The sequence below is a fragment of the Panthera uncia genome (genome assembly GCF_023721935.1).
Source record: "Panthera uncia isolate 11264 chromosome A1 unlocalized genomic scaffold, Puncia_PCG_1.0 HiC_scaffold_16, whole genome shotgun sequence".
Classification (NCBI taxonomy): domain Eukaryota; kingdom Metazoa; phylum Chordata; class Mammalia; order Carnivora; family Felidae; genus Panthera; species Panthera uncia.
In genome coordinates this window covers 20,010,843-20,017,006 of record NW_026057576.1, presented here as the reverse complement: position 1 = coordinate 20,017,006, position 6,164 = coordinate 20,010,843, and the positions used below count along the sequence as shown (strand labels likewise).

Genomic DNA, 6,164 nt, shown 5'->3' with positions numbered 1-6,164 from the left:
CTGGTGGGAAGATAGACATAATGACGCATCCTACGCTCTACTGGGGTACGGTGGGGTACCCCACCATTGGAGGAGGGGTGTGTGGGATGCTCCATCCCATATGAAAGAGTAGACCACCTATTTCAGCAAAGGAGGGCTGTCAGGGAAACTGTCACTACAAAGTCCTGGTTGAACTGAGTTCTGAAGTATGAGGAGCTCTTCACCAGGCAAAGTCAGCCACAGCATTCATTCAGGGAGCAACACTGTCAAAGGCTCAGACGTATGAAAGAGGGCTGACAATGTCCAGTCTGTTTATGAACCTTGCCAAAGATCGGATAATCTAGGCTTTATGCATTTTTTTGCTGGCCCTATAAGCAGAATGTGCTTTGAGTGGGTTATCAGGAAAGGTCAAAGCCTGCATGGCTGGTGTGAGGGGCTCAGGGGCTGGGTAGGGAAGGGTTAGTCACTTGAAAGTTTTGTGTGCTGAGACAAGGCTCTTAAAGGAGCTCTGGGGTTTTTACAGAGGAGAAAGTGCTTAAAGGCGGATTATGCAGCCAACGGTGAGCCAGTAAATGGTTTCACTGGGGCCAATCCTGGGATATTTTGGCAGCCCTCTTTATTGGGCGTGGGGCTCTCTGGCTATTCAATACCATTGTGACTCTCCTTGTGAATGCCCATGAGGGGTTAGGGTGAAAATATAGAGCTTTTAAGCATTTTAACGTGATTTCGATTGCATTTTAATTTTTAATAAAACTTTTAATAAAGTTCTGCTTTAGGAGCCACAGAGATCAAAAGATTCCATTTAATAGGGAGTTCCAGGGTTATAGCACTGGGAGATAGATGGGCTTAACAAGACTGTGGTACATCTCTTTCAAGTAAATGCAATAAATGGTTCTGTTGGAATGGGAAAAAAGAGAAGATGCATACATACATGCATACATCTTTTTTTTTTTTTTTTCTTTCTGTGTAGCCAGTAATTTCACTCTTTGGAAGTAATTGCTGAGCTCCTGGCATCTTTGAATAATACCCTTCTCATATGATAGTTACACTACTCCAAAGACAGTACAGACATCTGAGCCAAACAATTTTCTCTTTCATTTGTGAGAAATTGAACGGACAGATCTACCTGTCTCTTTTGGTTCCAAGAAAATGTCATGTTAGAAATGTGTGATAATATATTATATGACAGTCGCTGAAAATGTTTCAGACGCGGCAATAAATTGATTGTGGTTTTTAGACCAGATGTGCACCATGTTTAGAATGCATTGTGCTTCCTCGTATTCTAGCCTGGTGCTTACGTAAATAGAAAGGAGTGTTTTGCTTTTCAATGAAGCCTCTTAAGTGAGCGGATGGCATTCCCCCCCACCCCCCCCACCCCCCAGTGAGTGATAGGAAATTATCAGAATTGTGCAAATTGGAGCTATTCACTCTCTTCACACGCATTGTGTAGCTGATAGGGCTCCAACTAAGGGCCTGTTTTGTCCCACTCCTAGAGTTAAGAGTGAGACAGCTGGAAAATGACCATTGCTTAACTGTGCAGCCCTTCTGTGCTTACATAGAAACTAAAGAAATGTGCTTCATATCTGATGGCGGTATTTTAAGTCCCTGACTTGTGATTTAATATATGGTATGAGCTCATACCAGTATATGGTATGGTATCCGAATGCATTTAATTGAAAAAGCTGAAGGAGACATCTTTTTATTGCATATCCCCCGCAAGATTCAAGGCAGACTTTGCTAAAGGTATTAGAAACAGGACATTTGTTTTTCTATGGGTGTTCAGTAAAATATCCTTCTAAGCATCGAAGTGGTCTGTGTGTCGTGACCGGTCTGCTTTTTTATGCTATCTCATTTCACGTTTCAATTCTAGTGGCACATTGGTTTTGAGTGGTTAAAGGTCTGTCTCATTTCCTTGCCAACCGAGATTATGTTCCCAGCTCTTTGTTAATTCCGTGCACTTTTAACAGTCGCTGCCGATCGTGTCCCGCTTTACTGTGCTCGGCGTTCTACGAACCCGGGAACCAGTGAGCGATGTGATCCTGCCCTCAGGAAAGCAGTGAGACAGTTCATGGAGGGCAAGAAGGCCAGGAGTTTCACATGCTAGACCTCATTTAGTGCTCATGGCAACTCAGCTTCGCAGGGGTGGGTGTTTACTTCTTCATTTTACAAATAATGAAACTGGGCCTCACGTAGCTCAGAAATTAGGCTCCAGAGCCAACAGCTGCTTGACTTCAGAGCCCACACCCTCTCTCCAGCTCACTGTCTGGCTGGTTGGAGAGCAAGACATAACAATGAACACAAGGCTGGAAAAAATGTGAATAAATGCAAACTTAGGCACTATAGCATTAAAACACCACGTGGATTAGAGAGGGATCTCTGTGTACCCTGTGCTCACTGAAGGGTTTCTGGAGGAGCACCTGGGCAGTGTTTGGAGGCCTGGAAGGATGAGGGCAGACATCACAGGCACGAGGGCATCGAGGGCATAAGCTTCTAGAATTGATAGGAAACCTGATTGCCAGGGGCGGGACTGTAGGGCTGGGGAGCAGTGGGAAGCAGGGGAAGGTGTAGGGCAGGGGCCTGGATGCAGAATGGAGGTGTTTAGAGCCTGTGAGAAACTCCTCCCTGCGGCCCCCATGTGTGTGTCAGAGAGGTTTTAAAATGTGGAGAAAAAGTGCCGTTGAACTGAAAGTTGCAACATTTGGGGGCTGTATGATGTTGAATTTTCCCTTCGTAGCAAGAAAAAGTGGTGCTTTAATCATGAGGAGAATGTCACGTTTCTTTTCCCATCAGGGAATAGAGTTAAGTCAACCTCTCTGCTGAACTGAAAGTGTCTGAGAGTTCTTGGCAAAATAAACAAATTCCCTTTGCCTCTTGGTGGGCGGGGGAAATGGCAGAGGGGCAGTGGGGCAAGTAAAGGAAGACATGCACGCAGACCACCATTCCGGCAGTTTCTCTGATTTTCAGGAGATGCCTGGGCACTAGGAGGCAGAGGAAAATATGAAAGAAAGAAGATCCAGGGGGAAATCCTGATGAGCCCAGGGAAGAGCAGGGATCATGCAGACCAGCTCTTGGGATGATGGGGAGGGGTGGGGGGAAGAACTGACCTGTGGCAGGGGCTTAGCCTCACTCCCAGAGAGTATAAGTTTTTGAGTGTCATCCTTGAGCAGGGTCCACGCTAATCTTCTCTGTATTGTTCCAATTTTAGTATATGTGCGGCTGACGCCAGCACAGTATAACTTTTTGAATGTTTGCAACGAGTCTTTTTTGGGCCAGGCACTACAGCATAAAGCGTGAAGGCATAAAGTAAGATCCCCGCTCCCCTTTTGTTTATAGGGAGATACTGTGCAATTTTTTACACAGTTTTTAAAGTGATTGTGACTTGTGGTTTTATAATTGGGCAAAAGAAAAAGCTAAGATTTAACGAGTGACTTAAGAATCCCTTCTTTAGTGATCGTGGATGCTTCTCTACTGGTGCGAGTCCTGTTTCAAACATGGGACCTACATTTAAGAAAAAGGTGCACACCAAATTCACACCGGCATTTTTTTGGTTTGAAAGGAAGTAAGGGAATTTTGTGAAACGTTTGAAAAATTGATAGGAAATTTTCAGTGTGTTCATAATCATTTATGTGGCCGACAGTGCACTAGATGCTGGGGATACAAAGAGGAAGTCCCAGGAACTCATAATCTATTGAAGGCAGCAGAGAAATATATGATACATAGCGATTGGTGCTCTGATGCACAAGTGCTTATAGAACAGTGACTCACAGACTGGTTAGATGAGTTACTATGGAGTGGTTTTTGCAGTACAGATAGGAGTTCAGATGGAGAAGAGAGAAGTGAGATAAAGGAGAATGGTGAGAGGCATTGTAAACAGAGGAACGTATCAGTAACACCTCAAGCATGTGAAGGTGTGCCGTCTCCTTAGGGAACTAATAGCCTAACAAGGGTAGTGCGTGATGTATGGGAACGAAGGAATAAGAAGTGGGGTTGTAAGAATCTACTAGAGGCAGACAGCAACAGCCTTAAATACCTTGTTAAGAAATTTGAACTTTTTTCTCTAGGCTAGTGTTTCTCAGGTGTTCTGTTTTGTTTCGTTTTCAAGACTAGTCCAGTAATATGCCCTGGAAGAAAAGGGTTCTATAGCCATAAGCTGGGGAGATACTGTAAAGATGCATTCTTCCTCTTGGCATAAGTGTATCACTGCCCTAATGCACGTCAACATTGTAAAAGCTCTGAGAATTCCTGAAAACGTAACACAACCAAATAGTCCAACTTTGTTTTACTCGTTGCTTCCCAAACTTGTTACTGTAGGCCTCCTTTCCAGGCAATACCTGCTCAGATTTCCTGAAATTACTCTTCCTTAACCTAGATTGGGAAATGCCTCTAGGGGAGCCATTGAGTTTTTAAGTAGGAGGGGGATTTAGTCTGGAATGTACTGGGGGAAGGGAAGCTGCGGAGGCAGGAAGGGTGATGGGCCTGGCGCTAGAACATCACAGAAGACTGAACCTGATGCTGGCAAGTTCTTTGTTACAGAACTTACTCGGTGCTGTAACTTCCATTTCCTCCACTCATCTGGGCATCCCAAGACCAACACGTAGTAGTTTGTGATTACATCCATGTTGGATGAATCAAGGGAAGAATGAGCCTACTATGGCTGTTTGGTTCAGAAATCCTAATGAAGATGTGGGCCTCTTAGAGGCTCATTTAGGGGCATTCTTTGGGGGCTAGAAAAGAAAAAAAGTGAATGTCTGAATCAGATGTAGATACAGCTCTCACTTTTGATACAGAATTTTAATAAGCAGTATGACTAATTTTTAAAAAATATTATGAAGTATCGAGGTGCCTGGGTAGCTTAGTAGGTTAAGCGTCTGACTTTGGCTCAGGTCATGCTCTCACCATCCGTGAGTTCGGAGCCCCGTGTCAGGCTCTGGGCTGACATCTCAGAGCCTGGAGCCTGCTTCAGATTCTGTGTCTCCCTCTCACTCTGCCCCTCCCCCACTCATGCTCTGTCTGTCTCTGTCGTTCAAAAATGAATAAACATTAAAAAAATTATAAAGTGTAGTATTTCATGTGGACATGTTTTCTGTAAATCACCAATAAATTATTTTGTCCACCTTGAAATATGTGTCTTATGAGATAATAAAATATATAAAGGAAAGTATTTGATATAGTCACAAAGATGGGGAAGCACATTAGGCATGATAAATTATGATCCTTTCGGTGTGGAGTGACAGTTATTTTCACAGGTAAAGGAAAAGTTCTCTTCATGTTTATCACAACTTTCATAGAAAAGGTGAAGCCAGGAAAAAGGACAAATCTCTATTTACAACTTACTTTGCTCCCAGATTTCTCAGTGTGAGACTTGCTCTAAAGGTGAATCTTAAGGAAAACTAGATAAATGGTTCAGCACACATTGCCACCACCATCACATTTGAAAGGGCAGAATCATAGACGCGTTAGCCTAACTGAAGATCAGAGTTGCCCCACTTCAGCTTGGCCAACATCAGCTAGAGGAAATGTCCAGTGAAATCAAGGTCTATGACCAGAACGAAGCTCTGTGAGCCTAAAGGGTCCCAACGCAGTGTGGTGTGGCAATATTTTAAAGTCTCAACTTGAAGATTTCTTTAGTTTTTTCTTGGGTCACTTGGTTCTGGCTTCCAGTCAGTTAATTAGGCCAGTCTGGGTTCCTTGCCTTGGGGAAAGTGGAACAAGCCCAGGAAACGAAGTCATATCTTGGCTTTTGGGCTCCAAAATCTAACCCCAAGAAGAGAAAATAACTCTTGGACATTACTAATAGATGAGCCTAGGATGCCATGAGACTGGGGGCCAGCTGCCTACCCCAGAGGGAGACGAACGTCCATAGAGCAGGAAGCATCAGGCTGTCGTGGGGGCACATTTAGAAGCTTCTGTATGGATAATCCCTGAGAAGGAGGACTGATGCCCAATCCTCACCCAGGTCAAGCCTCGGGGATGTATGACTGTATGGGGAAGAAGGGCCTTGTACAACATCAGGTTCCCATGGCTCGGCTGGTGGGAAGAACATTCTCTCTGAGCTAAGTGGATGGGTTTCTGAACGGCCCCAGTTTCTCACAGCCTCACATGGTGTAGAGCAGCAAGTGACTTCCTGGGTACCAGAGAGGAGCACAGGAGCGGCGAGAGCAAAGGCACAGATGGGGAGCTGGGCC

The 6,164-nt window shown here is 44.5% G+C and overlaps 1 pseudogene; it reads right to left on the bottom strand.

Moving 5' to 3' along the window:
* Window positions 1–3,110: 3,110 nt before the first annotated feature.
* Window positions 3,111–3,208, bottom strand: LOC125934254 (uncharacterized; annotated as a pseudogene).
* Between the last annotated feature and the right edge of the window lie 2,956 nt (window positions 3,209–6,164).